The 21,089-nt window shown below is 41.4% G+C and overlaps 1 protein-coding gene across 2 annotated transcripts in view; it reads right to left on the minus strand.

Annotated features, from left to right (window-relative positions):
- LOC144520301 (chemokine-like protein TAFA-2) overlaps positions 1–20,480 on the minus strand; it is a 91,756-nt gene extending 71,276 nt beyond the window's left edge. For both annotated transcript variants that reach the window (XM_078253968.1, XM_078253967.1), the window contains exon 1: positions 19,990–20,480. The gene's annotated coding sequence lies outside the window, so the exon portion shown is untranslated. The remainder of the gene's footprint in view (positions 1–19,989) is intronic.
- Positions 20,481–21,089: the final 609 nt, after the last annotated feature.

The raw sequence follows: 21,089 nt of genomic DNA on the forward strand, positions 1-21,089 counted from the left end.
TTTCTGAAGCCAGGCTAACATAACGACTTACAAACTCGACACACTTCTTTTTAGTTTCTAGGTTTTCAGCAGTGAAAAATCTGTTACGGTCAGGTCGCAGGCATGAGACAGCTTTTTCGAACTAGCGTCCGTGGAGAAGCAAACTTCTGATAGGGTGGGCCGACTGCTTGCCTTTACGTGATTCGTCAAGATCTGAGGTAAGTCACGTAGTGCCCTCTGGGTAGTGTAGTTTATGTAACGTTAGGGTCATTACCAATCTCTCTGACACTGACTCTTTCTCTATCAGTGGTAGAATACCGGCTACATGCGAGAAGTAGCGGTACGCAAGAAAAAGTGCAAGTACGCTTAAGAGTAAAATGTAGAAGTGCCGGTACTGCGTATCAGTGAGTACCGGCCCACTTCGAGCACTGGTGTTGGCAAAGCTACCGCTAAAATTACCCCCCGGGAAAACCACAACTTTTTGTTTTTACACTTGTGAATAGTGAGCTTTAGAGTGCTGGAGGCAAATTTTGTTACCTTTTCCCCATTTCCTGTCTTTGTGCTAAGCTTACCCTGCTTGCTGTAGCTTCATATTTACTTTTTGACCATTAGAGTGGCATAGAAATCGTCATCTAACTCTGTGCCAGAAAGCGAATAAGCTAATTCCAAAAAATCTTAAACTATACCTTCAATTATACCTTAACCCCACTGCAGTTGCCATGCATGGGTATTGTAAAGATTCAAAATGAAATTGTTTTTTGGCATTGAGTGTCAAAATCCAGGATTATGCCAAATTGTCCAATGTCCTTATCTCTACAAATAGGATTGCAATAAGACTATAGTCTGGGAAAGTTGCTTTGACGTGGCATGGCATTATGGTGAGTGGTAATCATCGGGCAGCATCACCAAACAACCCTCCCACATCCACAGCTCTCCCCAGCCAGGAGAAGGGAGATAAGGGCAGGCTTTGACCTGCCACCCGTACCCATGACACCTGCCACACAGGTCAATCAGCCAGGGGTGCCACGTCTGTTAGGGCCAGGGTGAGCCGGGTAGCTGGTCACAAAGCAGTTTAATCTCCAACAGATTCCCACCACCTGGCTCTACTGGCATCTCACCAAGCCCTGCAGCCCTCCAATCTGGCAACTCCTACTGTCATGTTGCAGAGGGTTCAACAGGAAATGAAGAGGAAATGGATGGATGGATAGAGGGATCACATAAGTGCAGGCAGGGCATGCAGCCTATATTTGAACCTCCATCTCTTAAAGAAAACGGTTTGAACTCATCATCTAATGTGCTCTAATGTGTTCCCTGATCAGTCTTGCTGTGTGTTGGGTACTGTTGGAGCCATGGGTGGCCTGCAGGCTATACTGCTGCATAAGTGTATGTGAATACATGAATGTTTGCCTCAGGGGAAGATTTGCTCTTGGGTCTTTTATTACCAGTTTGCAGTCAGGCTTTTCAAAACGACACAATTCTTAGATTCCCCTTTAGCAATATAGGATGTTGCTTGTACTTAAAACTCCCATCTGTTGGTTGAGGACTTAGCATTTTGGCTTGGCTGTCCACGTCTTTGTTGTACAGTAAATTTGAGCTGCTGTTTTATGCCTCTGAATGTAGTGGGAGGTTAACCATTTAGGGCTTAGCTCCAAAAGGAGGCTGATGAATTTCAAAGAAATGCATGTCTTAATGTTGTCTTAGAATAAGAAAGAGGATCATACAGCATTTAGCATCGAAGGGATAACTGGCTGCACTGGATTGCATAACCGACCAGAAACTGTAGACAAAATTTGGACACAGCAGCTTCACTTCCCAATCCTCCAAATCCTCCGCTGAGCACATTATCATCCTTTGTACATAAAGACATGCACACAGACCCACACTATGCCCCCATTTATTTACCAGGCAAAACTAGGCAAAATTTATTTAAATATATATATATATTAGGGCTGTCAATCGATTAAAACATGTAATCTAATTAATTACATACTCTGTGATTAATTAATCAAAATTAATCGCAAACATAATTAACGGTGCCTGAACCGATTTATAACAAAAACAATAATTTATTTCACTAGTAAATTGCTGTTGAACGACAAAAACAACAACCAGATAGGAAAAGGACATTTACAATAACTTCAAATGCACCACGAGGCTGTAGTTTACCAGTTTCATTGAACGCACCGTCTGTGTTGTTTTTCCGACGGCAGCTGCAGATTGTTACATCCCGGTGTTGAATCCTCTACAGTAAAACACAGTCAAACTTTACACCGTTTAGCGTTAGCTGTCAGCATTTTAACCGTGTTTAATCCAGCTACTAGCTAGCGGTAGGCTAACGTTAGCTGCTGTCGAGTATAGTGTTAACTAGCGTCACATGCAGCGGGGTTTGTGTTTCCTGTAACGTTTCAGAGCATCAGAGAGAAGGGCAGACATATCAGTGGCACCAGATTTTCGTCTGTATGCAAACGTCAATATGGAATGGATTAACATGCGTTAATTTTTTTAACGCGTTATTTTGACAGCCCTAATATATATATATATATATATATATATATATATATATATATATATATATATATATATATATATATATATATATATAGGCTAAATATATATATAGCCAAAAATGGCTATGATTCAGTGTTAAAAATGTAATTTCAATACATATCATCTATAATTACAATCTTATTTTGAAGCATTGGAAACACTCTTCATTCACATTCATGCCAATAAACCCCACTGACCTGAATTAAAGTAAATTGAGTTGATTTAAATTAAGACACATGCTGGCCAGAAACAGGAGAGACAGGCATGTCTTTCAGCACCCAGATCTCAAAGGAATAACACAAAACGCATCATCTGATCTAGTCACACTCTTGTGTTCCCACTGTAATGCTAGTCCACACAGTTCCATGAATCACAGTTATTAAGCACAGTAAGGGAAAATATTTTCCCCTATAGTAAGTCTCCTGGCTTCTTATTTTTCACAGTCTAATTACGCAGAGAGACACTGACACTGAGCACTCGCTCACAATACCAACAAAACAGCATGTCCATGACTCGACATTATAACGCAGTTATGCAAATGAAGAACTTATATTTGTGCTGCACTCAGCCCCTACTTGAAAACAGAAGGGCAGAGTCTGATAAATGGAGAACCCAGATTGAAATAGATGAGTGTAAGGCAAAAAAAAAAGAAGGCAAGAGGCACCGAGTCATGGAGAGAGAAAGACAGACAGAGAAAGAGAGAGGAATGGTTTGTAGGTGGGGACCTTGAAAAGCTTTTGTTCTCTGAACACAGAGGGTTAGTGAGGCAGCACTTGGCAGTTAGTTCAAACAACAAACTCTAAATCAATCTTTTACAGCTTGTCCAAACAGACTCACACAGACATGTACAACACAGGCACAAAAAAGGACATACACACAGTAGCAACCACAAACAAGTGGACACTTAGTAGTAGACCTGTGTCACTTCCTATGCATGGTATGCTTGAAATAGGAGGGACATAGGAGAGTCTGGCTTGATACTGAGACTGTGTGTGTGTGTGTGTGTGTGTGTGTGTGTGTGTGTGTGCGTGTGCGTGCGTGCGTGCGTGCGTGCGTGCGTGCGTGCGTGCGTGCGTGCGTGCGTGTGTGTGGCACCATGCTGTGTTTCTTTAATGAGGTCGGTTTACACACTTCGTTAATTGGCTGGCACAGAGAAGGACTGTCTAAGATCTACACGCCAGTCTGCACACACGCACAGATACACATCTCTATTTCACTGTGCTTATTTATTCATGTATTAGTTAGTTTGTTCCACTAGGTTCACTTGCAGGCTGCTGTAGTAATTGCCACTATATTCTCTGCATTGATTTCCACTCTGTGCCATGCACGTGAGCACACACACATACACACACACACACACACACACACACACACACACATACATGCATACACAGTCGCTTACTCCCTGTGCAAATCTGCCTTAGCAGGAAAAAAGCAACTGTAAATTGTATTCTCACTCAATTTATCCATCCATTTATCCATTTAAGTGTATCTTCCTAACATGTATTCATTTTTCTGGTAACAAAGAAACAGGTGAGACAGCAAGAACTGCAGCCATTCTAATTAAAGTACTGGGAGGAGAAGAGAGCCAAGCTTTCTTTCAGCACATCCCTCATCTCACTGGCTGTAAAAATAGCATCAACCCCACAATCTCGGGCAATGTTCTGTCTGCTTGCAGCTCAGGGCTTGTTTCTGGTGAGCAATAGGAGGTACAGTGGAGAGATTTTGCTGTTGCTGCACAACAAATACAGAGCAGCCAGACTCGGTCCACATACGCATTCAGTTTGAGCTGGATGTGATTGGGCATTTGGGCTGGACTGTGTATGTGTGTGAGAGAGCCATGCTAAACATGATTACAGATGGGAATGATGTATGTTTGTATGTATGTATGTATGTATGTATGTATGTTTGTGTCTGTGTATGTATGTGTGTTTGTGAATATGTGTGCAGGCAGGACAGGAGGCCTGCTGGGAGAGATAACTGCTCACATCTGTCTTCTCCTTCTCACTCACACCCTTCTGCTCAGACCTCTAAAAGCTTACCCTGCGCACACAAACAAGCCCACACCCACACACGTACGCACACACAGGATCCTTATATCAACCCTATCCCAACTCCCATTTCAGTCGTCACAGTTCTCCGAAGTCCATAGCAGCTGTGGTTGATTTGAGAGAGATGGACATGGAAAGACAAGAAAAAGAGGGATGAACAACAAGTGCATTAGCACAGCTCTTTCCAGCCGAGGTTATCATCTATTAATGACGTGCAAGTTGACACGTGCACGCACATATATGCACATATGCACTCACTTACACTAGCAAACACACATTCACAGATAGAGAGACAGAATTGGAGAGGGGTCATTTAATATTTAAACCGGATGCTTTAAAGATGAAATTGAACTAGGTTAGCACAAGGAGATGCTGAGTTCCTACCCCAAAAAACTATTTAAGTTTCATGCATTATACAGGTAAGTATACTGCATGACTGAAAGCACACAAAGCTTCCTTCACAAAACTCCATCTATTGTTTATCTATTATTATTTCCTTTGCAGCGACCCGCTGCCCTCCCCTCTCCTCTTTTTCCCCATGAACAAACAACTCCACATCAGATAGATTTTCTCAACACCATGCCTCATTGCATTAACTCCTCTTTTCCAAACACCTTCGGGGGTGAGAAGGACCAGGCAATGTCAAGGAGATTCTTAAGATCACCATCTCCCCGTGCTGGGAAGTCGTAACTGTGAACAAATCTGTCCAACAGAGCACCCCCACCTCTGCCTCGAACAGCACGGGGCAGCACTGTCATCAGCATGTGGGGGGCCAGAATTTTGAAGAGTTAGAGAAATAATTGTGATCTGATGAATTTATGTCCTGCATACCAAGTGGGTTACAGCGACCACTGTTAACATGTTCGTTTCCTCGTTGTTGTTCCTGCAAGGGGGTCCAAGGGCCTTTATGGGCCTCATTACTGTAGTCAGGGGAATCCAGATTGTGCAGAATATTCCCACCTTTAAGCAGACCATATGAAGAATACTGACAGCTCAGTCTGACTAATTCCTGCAGCATACAACATGGATGGTAAAATCTTACCTGATGTCTCACTGGTAGTCATCACGTGGCATGTTCGTGATGAGATTTAACTGATAAACATTTAATTATCATAATTATCTATCTCCCTAGCTTATCCACTTGTTACACCTTTCCTGTTTCGGGCTCCCAGACCGTAGTCGGGAAGCACGGGAGAATTTCCCTCCAGGGCCAATGCTTTCGGGGGTAACACCCTTCACTTTACCGGCAGAATAAAGATACCAGATACACAGAGACCCAAATGGGCCTCTGTGACGGTTTGAATGAGATACTACCATATCAGCGGAGCAATAACATGCACAGCAGACTATATTACAACTCTCCAAATCTCGGAGAACACAGATGGGAGGAGTTATATTTTGAATGTGCACAAAGTTGTAAATATGAGCAGAAATCTTGCTGAAACACATCTGAGCTATTGAAGTCCAGGGGTTTATAAATTAATTAAAATGAATTAATGTATGATTCACATGAATAAGTGCCACATGCACATTTAAAGATGTTACCCAACAAAAGACGCAAAAGAGTAGGGGAGGGTATATTAGGGCTACATGTGTGTTGCACTGTAGCAGAGATAACGTTAAATTATAAAAGGTTGATCTACAAGAGAACAGTTGAAAGTAATACATAATGCCTGAGGGCCTTATTTGTCTATATCTTCAATTGTTTGCAGCATAAATTGATGTAGAAAAGGGTAGAAATAGGTGCATAAAAATGCAGTGTTTATTGTTTAAAATTATATGTCTCCTCACAAAATCTGGAAACAAAACCTATGCCATTGGGTTGCCAGGCCATGCAGCTGTGACTGGTCCAGATGTTTGTGCCAGCTCACGAGGGGGGCAGATACTGGAAAACTTTGGGCCACTATTGTGCTTCTCTAACCTCTGTGCATCTCTAAATGTAACTGTAAATAATTCATTAAATGTTTCATAAAATGAACAAATAGACTCTCTTTTCCCAAAGAATTACATAAGTGGGGCACAGAGGATGGGCCTTGGCACAAAAAAAGTTTGAGAAAGGCTGTGATATAACACATACACAAAATGAGCCATGCTGTGTCTTTTGTCTTGCTGTTGGTATTTTTCAGTTTAGTTTCTGCTGGACCTTGTGGTGGGGAAAGGCCTTGATTGAAGAATGAATTTCCCTCACTGCCTAACCTAATGAGGTTTGGTCTTTGGCCACCAGTCCCCCTGGTGTCCAAAAATGGTTATTTCTATTTATTTAGTTTTGAAGGATTAGAATTTATGTAAATCAGTGGTTCTCATTCTTTAGAATGTCAGTGGTCCTAGTAGATCCCTTTGGTAGACCAATGTTAATTTACCCTGGTCCCTACACTGAGAACCACTGAGTGTGTGTGTGTGTGTGTGTGTGTGTGTGTGTGTGTGTGTGTGTGTGTGTGTGTGTGTGTATATATATATATATTTTTTTTGCTGTATGGTAACAATGCTAAATGAGCCAAAAACAATTGCTTTGTACGCGACAACATTTTGGTTGGCCCCACCAAATCTCACTCCAAGGTTTTTTGAAAAGTTGGCAGCCCTGGACACCGCTGACGCTCACTTTCGTTTCCTCGCTCAGACACTCACTCATATGACGCACCTGGCATTCTCGGTCTAAGCTACTCTCATAACACACTGCTGTAATCTCTTTTATGTAAAATGAATATCCCAGTCATCCATATTTTTCGTTGCTCCGTTAAAAGCAAAACAAAACATGCAGAGTTGGAATCAAATCATAGAAACGAGACTGGACACGACAGCAATACTTGCGGCTCTGTGAGGATGTACTCAGGCACAGCGGCACACACAGTTAAATCCTAATGCCACCATGCTAACATTAACAATGCTAACATGTTGATGTTTAGCAGGTATAATCCTTATCGTGTTCACCATCTTAGTTTAGCATTTTATCATGTTTTTGCTAATTAGTGCCAAACACGGTATAGCTGAGGCTAATGTCATTAGTTGTATAGGTCATAAATCAAAGTATAAGACAAATTAAATGCTTTACCTCCTGATGGTGCTAGATGAAAAGTAAGGAGATCAAGTTATTACAATTTATCCTGAGGGGGATATTAATGTATTTGCCAAATTTCATGGCAAGCTGTCTCATGGTTGTGAAGACATTTTTCTCAAAACCAACAATGTCAACATCATGGCAGTGCTAGAGTAGTGCTGGGCAATATGGAGAAAATCAGATATCACGATATTGTTGACCAAATACCTCAATGTCAATATTGCGACGATATTGTAGGGTTGACAATCGGTGCTTTTAAAAATATTAGATAAAAGAATTAGATAAATAACCATCAGTAATGTGGATATAACGACTAAGTGGGTTAAGGCCTACAGCTAGAACAGTTTGGTAAGTTAAGAAAATTTCTTACCATATTACGATATTACTTTATCCAAAATCTAAGACAATATCTGGTCTCATATTACGATATTGATATAATATCGATATATCGCCCAGCCCTATAGAAAAATTCAGGGGATCACAAAAGTCATTAGGATCATGAATGTCTTTACAAAATGTTGTGGCAATCAATCTTATAGTTGTGGGGATATTCCAGTCTAGACCAAAGTGGTGGACCAACAGACCGACCAACAGACCAACTCTACAATCTATAGAGCCATACTGCTAGTGTGGCTACGAATTGAACTTGTTGCTGTCTCATTTTTACATAGTGGTACAAACGTGTTTAATAGGTCAAAGCGAAATAATTTCTATGTGAGATAAGAGCAACAAAACATGTAGAAAACATATTGACAGAAAATAATTGACAATGTAATTCCTTGTGACCGAAAATCCTGAAGCCATCAACATCACAAATTAAGCTCCTCTTTGTGCTCTTCCCTGCCACAGCTGCAGCCCGGGCGAGGACACAAGGCCGGCTCAGCCTCATCACAGGCAGGCGGAATGCTAATAAAGTTGGAGTCAATCAAATTGAAAGCAGTCTTTTGGTAATTCATGGCTTAAAAATTAGAATTCTTATTCTGCATTCAGAGCCTACGGTGCCCAACAGGGGCAAACGCCCTGCAACTTAAGAAAACACATGCAAATAGACAAAACACAAGCAACTTAAGAAATCAACTTCATTAATTTGACAACACATGTGCATAAACGCACTGCAAATAAAGAACGATGCAAAAAGAAAAGCACACAAACCACGAAAAAAGAAGCGATGTAAAAAGAAAAACAACTTCATTAATTTGACAACACATGCGCAGCATTCAGCAAACGCGCTGCAAATACACACAACACAACCAAATACATAAACGCACTGCAAATATGAAACGATGCAAAAAGAAAAGCAACCCCAGAAAACAAATGCAACAAAAAAACGCAGCATCCAGGTTACACAAGAGGGAGCAGCTAGTGGAACAGCTTGATTTTCGACCATTAACCAATATTAAATTCATATTATGAGAAAACATATCTCAAACATAAACTTAATATTTACAGTCTATGCAGTTTCTCTCTCTCTCTCTCTCTCTCTCTCTCCCCATGGGGTCGAAAATCAAGCTGTTCCACTTAGCTGCTCCCTCTAGAGGTCTGGAGAACTTGATGCTGCGTTTTTTTGTTGCATTTGTTTTCTGGGTTTGTGTGCTTTTCTTTTTGCATCGTTTCATATTTGCAGCGCGTTTATGTATTTGGTTGTGTGCATTTGCAGTGCGTTTGCTATATGCTGCACTTGTGTTGTCAAATTAATAAAGTTGTTTTCTTAATTTGCTTGTGTTTTGTCTATTTGCGTGTATTTTCTTAAGTTGCAGGGCGTTTGCCCCTGTCGGCCACCGTAAGAGCCTCTCTCTGTCTCTCTAACACAGCCGGATATTTATCCTGACTCAAACTGATGGAATGTTGTGTTACCTACTGACTTTGTTACTTTAATTGTACAAAAACATAAACAGAAGAAAAAATAATACAATTCTAAATCATCTTAAAGTGGTTATGAGTAAAATCCTTTTTTTGTTGTAACATAATCTTTGGTGCTAAACAGACGTTGCTGATGTTCCATTTCCTACAGTAGATTTCATCATTTTGTAGTTGCTATTCTTTTTCATCACGCCATTTGTTGATTAAGTTTTGTTTTTTTGTCGGCACTGACACAAATGGTTTTCTCCAGAAACGACCAAACCAGCACTGGATGTTTAAGATTTCAAATGTAAAAGCTAGATAGATGCTGTCATAAACAGAGCATTAAAACAGATGTTTAATTGTATTAAACATTGCAGATCAATACCTAAGACCGACCCAAACGTTGCTGTTTGTGTGCATGCATATGTGCATGGCTATAGTTTTCTCCCTGTGTGTGCCCGCAGAGTGCTCTGGGTAACGGCAGTATCATAATATTAGTCATATTAGGAGGGGATTAGTAAGAGAAACCGTCTTAAGGATGTGATCCCTGGCAGGGGGTGTCAGATACTGCTTGTATTACTGTCTGCACAGTCTCTCACACACACACTGGGAGCATAGCAGCCTCGCCTGCCTTCCTCAATAGGAGCTGTAAAGAAACATGACACACTGAAGTGCACCACCTACTGTAGCTCATTTCCCTCTTTTTTTATCTCATCTATTGGAGTGCTGGTGTGAAACATGTCTCGTTGAAAAACAGAAACGCTCTAGCTGTTTTGAAAGGTTGAAGCATGTGAAAAAGGAGAACTAGAAGAAGTTTCCGCTTACTGGGCAGACTGTGTCATTTATAGTTGAAGCCAAAGTGATACATTTCTCAGTGACTAAAGTGCATGACTTACGTAATGTTGTGTTTCTGAAAATGCAGTGTTGATACCAGTGACAGCCGGCTAGTGGAGGAGGGCGCACATGCAGCGCCCCACCAGCCATAAAGCTTTATCAGTGTCAACAGCCTCTATTGAACCCACCTATATATAGCTATTACCACAGTATCATCCATTTCCAGCTCCACTAGTCCAGTCAGATGGCGGCAACGCAACAAGAAAAAGCTGCCAATGGCAAGATAGCATGGTAGGCTAAACTGTAGGCTGTTTAAGCATTAGGCTGCGTTCGGACAGCCTACATCGGCCGTCCAACTGACTGGCAAAAACGCAGGTCTTTCCATTCATTTTGAATGGGGGTAGTGCCTTTAGCCTGCAGCGGGGTTGCCGCAGGGGGGACAATCAAAAAGACGCAGCGGGCCTGCGGCGAAAAGTTGAGAACGACTCAACTTTTGGAGAAACGCAACCCCACGTCACGCTGCCATCATGTAACCGGCGATCAGACTTGTCGGTGTGTTTTGAGCTATAGTTTGAGGCAGTGTGAGAATCCCGTACAGTAAACAGGAAACATCACTGCCTTTATCGCTGCCACAAGAACTTTTTTAAAACTATGAGGGTGAAAAACGAAACACAAGCAATGAACTGCCTAGGCGTTTGTGTAATAGCCGAATGTTTCCTGCAACAACAAAGCACTCGCTATGTCTCGCTTGTCTCTTTTCTTTCTCTCATGTGAAATAAAGCTGCCTTCAAGTGCGGTCAGAAACGTTGTTATCTATAAACAATCTAATGGAAAACAGTAATTGAGAAATATAAAGTCTACTTGTGCTTTGTTGGGGGGTTTAAGAACACAACAGGACGTCACACAAATGGGCCATTTCATTGACACAACCCTGTGGCAAATCGCCGGATCGCTTTTTTTGGTCTGAATGCCGCGTTAAGCAGAATATGACAACCAAGTCAAGATAGAAAAACTGGAATTAAATAACATTGCTATTGTGTAAGCAGAAGCACCCAGGTACAGTAAATAAACACCATCCGCCACTGGTTGATAATGGACACAAAGTTTGTGTTCGCCAACACTGTATATTTCTCCATCACCTTCTTGGTCTCTGCCATTAGTGGGATTCAAGCTAGAGACCAGCTACTCACACAACCCACAAAACTGCAGTAATTACTGCTGTGTATGTGCGCCAGCTCAAACATACATGAATTCATAATTGCGTAATTAGATATAATTACATGTGCTGTGGGCTTGCCTGACAACCTAATGAGGCAGCTATAAAATAGCTAGTGGTTCCACTTATAAGAACATAATGAAAGACTACAAGATAAAAGGGCATACACAGACAAACACAGGCAGCCAGTAGCATAGGCCCTGAGCTGCACACAGACACAAAAAAGAGTAGAAATTATTAAAGGAAAGAAGTGAGTGAGTGAGTGAGTGAGTGAGTGAGTGAGTGAGTGAGTGAGTTTATGACTCTCATTATACACTGTCAACAGCGGCTCTGTTCATCAGTGACTGTGAGTGTCTGTGGTTCCCATGTTACAGCCTTTTGGGAGGTTATTTGTTTCCAACCTTTCCTTCACCATCGCTGAAGGAATGACTGAGGCAAGACAAACCCGCAAGGCCTGGCCAGGCCTAACTGTGCTGTCCTAATGACCACAGTGATTGCTGTGTCGTTGTTGTTGATGTAAAAAGCTGCCGGAGGGTTGTGTGTGTGTGGCGTAGCTCTGACTTCTGGCTAACGGCTCCTCTTTGCCGTCAGCCATAATGAGTCAGCCGTGACGCTGCCAAAGCTACAGTGTCTGTGTCGGTCCGTTTATTACCACTGCTGAAAGGGATAGTACATCCCCAACCCACACACTGGTGGAGACTCCTGTCACTGCAGACTCATTAGCAGAAGCTATAGCTGTGCCAAAATCAACAAATCAAATTGCTTTCTTAATAAGCTGCAACGTGTTGCAGCAAAGTTGGCTGCTACAATAGCAACCATAGTTAACCTGCATACCATAATTTTAACTGCCATGATACCGCAGCATCCATCACAATCTAAACTTCTGAACTATTTTCAATTATACCTCAATAAACCTGCAGATTTTACAGTTCTGCAACGCAAAACTGATGTCAAACAAATGCTTACAAGGCAAATTCTTTGCTTTGCAATCTAAAACACGGCTTCAACACAATGTAATTTATTGATATTTAGGAGGGGATTTCAATTATTCTGAGCGTCATCAAGGTAGAAAAGCATGAGGGTGTATTTAGTGTGACAAAGGTGCAGAGAGCATTGCCATAATACATGCATTCATGCTGTTATCCATATCTAAGTGTAGCTGAGTGTGAAAGAGAGACATTACATTCAATTAAGAAACTAAATACTATCTTTTTTGTTTTTTTGTGAATTGCTTTTAATGATTAGCTTTTCTTTTATTATAGTGCACTGTGTAGTAATGTGGAAACCACTTGTCTTCTTTTCAGAAAGATGTACGAATTGTTATACTTACATCATAAACATTGTACAACCTGCTTTAGCAGTACTGTTCTTGATTATAGTCATGACAATGAAGCAAACTTGACAACAGAGGAGTTCAGTACATGTACGAACAACTCAGTATACCTTACTTCCTGATGAAAATTTTAAAAGAAAAGAAGTGATGCATTCACTTACTGATGTACACACTGAAGTGCATTTGATTACGTAGCTTTGGGGGGGGGAAAGTGTACAAACTACATAGTCAGTGACTATGAATCTTTTTAACTAAACTGAACTAATCCACCTCTATCCTAAAATGAAAATTTGAGAGTGAGAGACCGAAAGTGAGACAGCCCAGCAGAGAGTTTGGTCAAGAGGGATGGCCATTAACAGTGTAAATGAAGGGAAACATGTAATGACAGGACCCCAGAGTCACTGATGAGGTTGATGGATGGCTTTCAACTCAAATACATGGCAGATCATCACTCACTGCAGACATAAACACACACACACACACACACACACACACACACACACACACACACACACACACACACACACACACACACACACAGAATCACATACTCACTCATCCTCTCTCTCATTCTCTCCCTTATTAACCTTCTGCACACCCACTTACACTATTCAGCATTGTATTGCTGGCACTGCAATCATATACAGCTTTGGAAAACACTCATGTATAGTATACACACGCACACACACACACACACACACACACACACACACAGCATCACTCACCGTTGCCTTATTTATTACATACCCTCATTAGTTAAAGAAGGAAAGCACTGTCACAGTATTCCCCTGTCTACTCTGTCTCTTTGTCACAAATAATTATCATTATCTATTACCAACTTATCTTTTCTGTAAATGTATAAATTTATTAGCATAGCATTTTGTCCAACCCTCAAAATAAATCCCAAACACATTCAAATAAATTAGGGCTGTCAGCATTAACGCGTTAATCGCGATGCGATTAAAGGCCGAGCATAATGCGTTATTAATTAATCGTATTAATCGCATGCCGCCATTTATTAATTTATTTTCACTTCACTCGGCTTTGCGTCATGCCTAACAGGCTACTATTTCGCCGTTCTTCCTTGTAAAACATCCTGCTGCTGCAGGAATAGCAACGCGGAGGTTGTGCAGGTTGTGGTTAAAGTCATGGGATAAGTGTGTAGACTTTTGAAAACTGTGTTCAAGCAATGAAAAACAAACTAGAGTTTGGTCCACATGAACTGCTGCTGTTGTGTAGACTGTGGTTAAAGTTTTGCACATGTGGCTCAGCTGTGATGTTACAGTAAGTATAGAAAAGCAGCACCTTCTCATATTTGAGAAGCAAGAACCAGACATTTTTAAGCATTTTTTGTTTAACAATGGACTATACATTTTAAATTATTGCAATGAGTCTGTCTGGTCTTTTGCTCTTTTATTGGTTTGGCTTGTTGTCCTTTTCCACCTTATGTTGACTTTATGTTTACGCTCCCTAAATGTTAAATTTAGCACCATTGGCCCCAGAGAAACAGAATGTTCTCCCTACTGTGTACTTGTATATGTATGGGTTGAAAATAAAAATAGTTGCCATTAATTTTTTGACAAACAAATAAAAACAAATTATTAATAATTAATTTTCTCTCATTTCACTACTGAATAAACCAACTACAGCTCTACACTGGCTGCCCTGGCTTTGACAAAAACAGTCCCTGAAAGATAAGCTTCTCTCTTCTCTTTCTTCCTCTCCCTCTGGTCTTCACCCCTTCCTTGCTCTGCAGTCAAGGGAAACAGTGTGTGGGGCACAGAGGGGCTGGGTAAACAGTGGTTCTGCAAAGTGCTTTTTCCTGGGCTGTGTATACCTGGGTAATAGAGGCAGTAATGGAGTTTGTTCAGGCTAAGGTAATCCTGGAGCTGTGAGCGCAGCATCTGCTGCTGTTTCCCTCTGACGCTGTTCTGTTCCACAGCAGGTACTGATGCTGTTGTAGCTGTCACCGTTACTGTCCCACACAAGCCATTTGAGAGCAAAGCAATGTGGATACGCGTTTGTATGAATGTGTATTTTCCCACAAAAAAAAAGTGTGTCACAAAAACATGTGTGTATTGCATACAGATAAAGTTGTGAAAGAGGGAAAATGTGTGTGTGTGTGTGTGTGTGTGTGTGCGTGCGGAGAGAGAAAGAATCTAAAAAATATGTGTTTGGATGTAATAGCTCACCTTTGGGAGGTGGGATAAAAACAGGGCTGGCGGCTAGGAATGAATTTACGGGGCCGATCTCCCAGAAACAATTTCTTTATGTGGTTACACACATTTAGAGTGGCTACTCGTCCCCCCTGGGCCTCGGAATACCTCACACAGCTACTGGAGATGGCCAATGAAATACAGAACACCTTTTATAGGACACATGCTTTTTATTTCTTTTTATTTATCCCCTGTAGCTTTCTTTCCAATTTCCCCTCTCTCTTTCTCTTTCTCTAGGTCTTCGTCACTCATTCTGTTTCTCATTCTTGTTCTTTTTTGTTCTAATCATGCACAGCTACAGGAGGTGGCAAAACAAGATCACCTTTTACACATACTAAACCTTTTATAGCCTTCCTGGTTGCTCTTCTTGTCTTCTCTCTCTCTCTCTCTCTCTCTCTCTCTCTCTCTCTCTCTCTCTCTCTTTCTCTCTCTCTGGACATCAGCTTTGACATTATTCACATGCCCCAGAGGGGGTGTGTGTGTGTGTGTGTGTGTGTGTGTGTGTGTGTGTGTGTGTGTGTGTGTGTGTGTGTGTGTGTGTGTGTGTGTGTGTGCGCTTTTGGTCATGTTGCCATAGGGAGGCAGGGTAAATGGTCCAATTTGAACAGGTCCTGTGCCCTAAATGGTAAGGGTGCACTGTGTGTGTGTGTGTGTGTGTGTGTGTGTGTGTGATAACAACAATCAAATTTAAAAATGTAATAACATTACAATTGGTAAAAAGGTCATTTAAGTACTCTGCTGGCTTGCAAAGTCGTGTATTATCACATGCAGCCATTGATTTTCAAAAAGCAAACACATACTGGGATGTCCCTGTGGTCCAGGGATTAAGATGCCCACCATGACATTTGTTGCATCTCTCTCTTCCTCATTTCCTGTCACCTTTCCACTATTCACTATGTAATAAAGGCATAAAACAAACCCAAAAAAGTTGAAAAAAAGCAAAGATACACATTTATATACACACAGTATGACTTTTTGCATGTTTTTTGCTCGCAGACATCAGTACACACATGATCAATCAAGTATACACACATACCTTTGTATTTTTATTCTTGTGGAGAGTCGAGACCACCTCCTTTGACAAAATGCAGCCCATTACGTAAACCTTAACCAAAACTTAATTTAACCTAAACCAACCCTCAAACTCAATTTCAAAAATGTCCTTAATCTAAAAGTCTAAAATCTCACAAAGGTAGATCTTCTTTACCACATCACCCTCTCCATCTCTCATATTATTACAAATTACTTTTCATTTTCATTAACATGCGAGATACAGTAGGACATGGCCTTGGCGGAGGTCTGCGCTCTCCGAGTGCCTTTCTAGTTTCAGTTCAGTTGTTTGCCTGGTTTTGAAAGAGATATAATGTGATTCAGCCAACACGGTAATACAAATTTAAGAAGTAACACATGAAGGATACGCACTATACTGTTGTGTTTTATTTATTACAGTGGGAGTGCAGCCTGTCACAAAAAAGAGGCTGCAACACTAACTGTTTCCTAAATGACATGGCACAAAAGTAAATTTGATATAAATGCAACATGTTTCAGCTTTATTACTGTAAAAAAGAAGATCTACACAACATTATCTCCTGCTCACTTGAACGCCATTCTTAGTCTTCCTTCCTCTGTCATTCTCTCCATTTCTAACTCTCCATCTCCTCCCTTTGTCACATCTATGTACCTGGGATTAGTAATGTGAGCAGAAAAACGTGTTTATTGAATGAACTGGTGATGTAACATTTCATGATGGTATTCATCATCCTTTACAGTTTTTTACGATCGCTATGACACTTTTTTCAATACTTTTAACAACTTTCCTACACACACAGCACAGCATCCGCCTGTGTAAGCTATACAATTAACACATTTCTTGTTTTTTTGACACAAAATGCATACAGTTAACACAAATTTAAAATGCTTGAACTTCTTTTACACACAAGCTCCACCAAGACCAAAACAATGGATTTTTATTTACAAATTTACAAATGCTTATACTCTGTATGTCAGAACAGATAACATCATGTTCTAAACCTAACTTATAGGCTAAAGCCAAAGTGAACAGCTGATCATATTGTAAATTGAAACACAAATATATCTCCTGCATTTTATATATGCATTTATTGAGAAACAGCTGATTTAAGTTATGCAAATAGATCAATCACAGCTGATTCCCTTCTAGGAAACACACTCAGGTGTTGAGGTTCTTTCAATCGCATGATCATATGGTAGTACAGTAAAAGAAGACCTAATTGAACAACATACTGTAGATGAACACAGAAAATAAGAAAAATGCCTTCACGAGGGAGAGGAAGAGGAGTACCAGGATAATTCTGTCTCTGTCTCCTTTTTTTCATAAACCGTACATTCTATAAAGCTACTCTGAGATGGGTCATTCATTTTTTGTATTGAATCTCTGCAGCAAAAGAAACAGGAGGAGGAGGAGAGAAAAAAGCGACTATAGCAAATGTGACAAGCAGGATGTGAACCCCACTCTCCTGGGTGAAAGTCTTGTGTTTGTTTGACCCATCCACCACACCTCCGTATGGGGAAATTCACCCTTACATACTACTCGCTAAATCCTATCTAACTGCTGCTCTCCCCAGTGCGTTACACAAACACGCTGAAAGACGCCTTTTTCGTCGCATCAGACGCTGACAGCCACTGTCCAAACGTCCTTATTTTACGAGTTCAGAATGAGAACGGGTTGGCCTCGACGCAGAGGGTTCGAATCTGACCTGTGACGATTTCCTGCATGTCTTCCCCCCTCTCTCTCTCCCCTTTCTCAACTAGCTGTCCTGTCAAATAAAGCCCAAAAAATTATCTTTATTTAATTTTAAAAAAACTTTATTTGACAGGACAGCTAGTTGAGAAAGGGGAGAGAGAGAGGGGGAAGACATGCAGGAAATATAAATATATTTATATATATGCATGCATTTACTAAGCCCAACAAAACAAAAATGTAGAGAGGCTTCAAGAGAAACTGCAGTGCAAAACACAATCTATGGTAAATACAATATGTTATTGTCTATTGTATAAGGGCAGACCTGACACATATAAAATAATGCAGTTTCTGTAATTCCATGTGAGGTTAGTGTTTTGTATGACATTGTGCAGTGATTGACTAAATGTTCATGTTGGGAGAGAACATGTGTTAGTGTTTTGGAAGAATTACTTGATTTTGAGACATGTTTGCATTGTTTTGGTAAACACAGTGTATTGTGTTAGTGAATTACTGTATTTTGAAAATCAGTGTTGGAGTTTAGTTTACAATGTGTGATTTTGAGCATGAAATTAACTGTTTTGCCAATTCTGTGTTGTAGGTGTGTTGGTGCGTTAAGAGTTTAGGAAAGTTGTTAAAAGTATTGAAAAAATTGTCATAGCGATCATGAAAAACTGTAATACATTTGAGAACCATTCTAGGAGCAACTAGTCAGTGGCCGCACATTTATTTGTTTCTTTTTACATATTTCCCCATGAACCCCAACACAGAATCTTTGACCCTGCATCTTTACTTTCCTGTCAATCATGCCTCAGTGTCCGATGCTTCCTCTTTATTTTGTAACTCCCTCACTCCACTCCTCTGCCTCGTCTCTTACAGTATGTTCCTCACAGAGTCGCATTAAACAGAGGGAGAGTAAGAGACAGATGGATGAGTAGGATGTCAAAAATATGTTCACAGTTGGGATGACCATATTTGTTTAAATCAAACCAGCTTGAATGCATACATAAGGATCAATAAACAACTCAAGGTCATGAAAAGGCCAGAAACAGCCATAAGATTAGATTATCAGGAGACACAAATGTTCCCTTGTTACCTCTAACAGTGTGTGTTAACATATCCAGAGCTAAAAGTAGCCACTACAACAACTTCAACACCTCACAGACTCTCTAGCCTGCTACCAAATGGATGCACTATAGCTACTGTCACCAATAAAGGTCATCTTATGAATCACCATCTACAGTACATCAGGTGATCCATGGTGCTGAGCTGCGCTGAAGACTGCCCACCACTAATTTCAGGGTGATGAGTTTCCCTACATGCTACACACACATCTTCATGTTTTTAATGTGTAAAAGCAGTATGTTGCTGTTATATAAAGACTGAGTGTAACTATTTCTGAAACAAGTAATAGTCTGAAGCAGCTACAGGAAACGTTGCGCTTCCTTATGTGTTCTTTCTCCATGAAATAAGGTGACAACATATTTATCATATAGCACCTCTGGACAAACCACAGCTTATATAATCAGTCAACACCAGCTCTGCATTAAATAGAGCGCTGGACCCAGCATCATATGCCCCAATACGCACAGCTAAGACCCCTGTGTGTGTGTGTGTGTGTGTGTGTGTGTGTGTGTGTGTGTGTGTGTGTGTGTGTGTGTGTGTGTGTGTCTGTGTGTGTGTGTGTGTGTGTCTGTCTGTGTGTGTGTGTGTGTGTGTGTGTGTGTGTGTGTGTGTGTGTGTGTGTGTGTGGCTGGATGGGTGGGTGTGTGTGTCAGAGAGAGAGAGAGAGAGAGAGAGAGAGAGAGAGAGAGAGAGAGACAACCCTATATGGGCTGTGCAACACCTGAAACAACCGCAATCATTTGTCTTTGCTATAAAATCACTCCCGTGATAATGAAACTGATAGCATACCAGAGCAGGCTGATGGTATAGTACCACGAGAAAATCTTTTTGCATAACTCTTATGCCTTCATGAAATCAAATCATTGTATATTCCCTAAAGGGGAAGAGATGCAGCGTAATCCATTCTGTGCGTAAATGGGTTTCAAAGACGAGATAACCACTGTTATACACACATATGCGTGGCAGGTGTGCCACTATTTACTTTTTATCACGCACACTTTGCATATAGTTAACAGAAAGCACATTATTGCACCAGGCTGTTCTGTGCACGTGTAAAGTCAGTGATCATTACCTGTTAGTGCGGTGTGGTCTTGTTCCGTTAGCCCAGCAGGTGATCCTCTCTCCTCATAGCCGCTCCGCTATCCGAGACGGAGGAGAGGCTCGCATCCCCACTCCGGTAGGCCTACTATAAAACGGCTCCTCTCTCACACTGGCCGCTCAGGTTCGACTGGAGCGTAAAAGTTATACCATACCATCCACCTCCGCAGCCAGGCTAGAGAGAAACGGAGCCGATGGCAGATGTGACCTCCTAGGTTAAAACCAGCGGTTACTCCGGTGCAAGAAAAGGTCCCCTGAAAGTTCCGCTCCTCTCCTCCTCTTTTTCACAGGGTAAGACAGGAAACTTTGTTATTAAGCCATACCAACATGGAGGAAACATCCAACTTAAACCTCCCCAATTGGGCTTTTGCTTTGCACCGAGAATTCCCTTTTTATCCTCTTTAGGTGGAAGCGACGAGAAAGTAGCCGAGTGGGGCGGGACAGAGGTGCGATGCGGTCGGGGAGTCAGGCAGACTGCTGGTGCGCTCCCGTCTGTCCGCCTGGAAGATGGAGCGCTGCTTCACTGTCAGCTGTGAAGTGGAGCAGCGCTCCCTAGCGGCCTGAGGAGGGAACAGCTGACTAGAGAGGCGCATGCAATAAATGTAAATGATACTGTACAGTAATATGAAGAAGACCATATGGGCTACGCCAAGACCTGTTGGATATATGATATTTGCCCTCTCTTGTCAGCATAGACTGGCAGACAAACGTGGCATGTACTAATGTATCAGCACAATAACACACAAGCACACACTCAGTCACACAACTCCAAGTGCGTCAGCCATGGCTCTCAGGGGGTTGGATGCTGGACATGGGGCAAGTTTGAAATGTTCATGTCACTTCCAGAAGGACAAAACATTGTTGGATCTTTCACTCCCTTCTCCCTCATCTCTCTCTCTCTCTCTCTCTCTCTCTCTCTCCCTCATCTCTCTCTCTCTCTCTCTCTCTCTCTCTCTCTCTCCCTCATCTCTCTCTCCCTCATCTCTCTCTCCTCATCTCTCTCTCTCTATCTCTCTCTCTCTCTCTCTCTCTCTCACTCTCTCTCTCTCAGCTGTGTGAAGTTCAAATTAAATT

Source organism: Sander vitreus, chromosome 7, assembly GCF_031162955.1.
Source record: "Sander vitreus isolate 19-12246 chromosome 7, sanVit1, whole genome shotgun sequence".
Taxonomy (NCBI): Eukaryota; Metazoa; Chordata; class Actinopteri; order Perciformes; family Percidae; genus Sander; species Sander vitreus.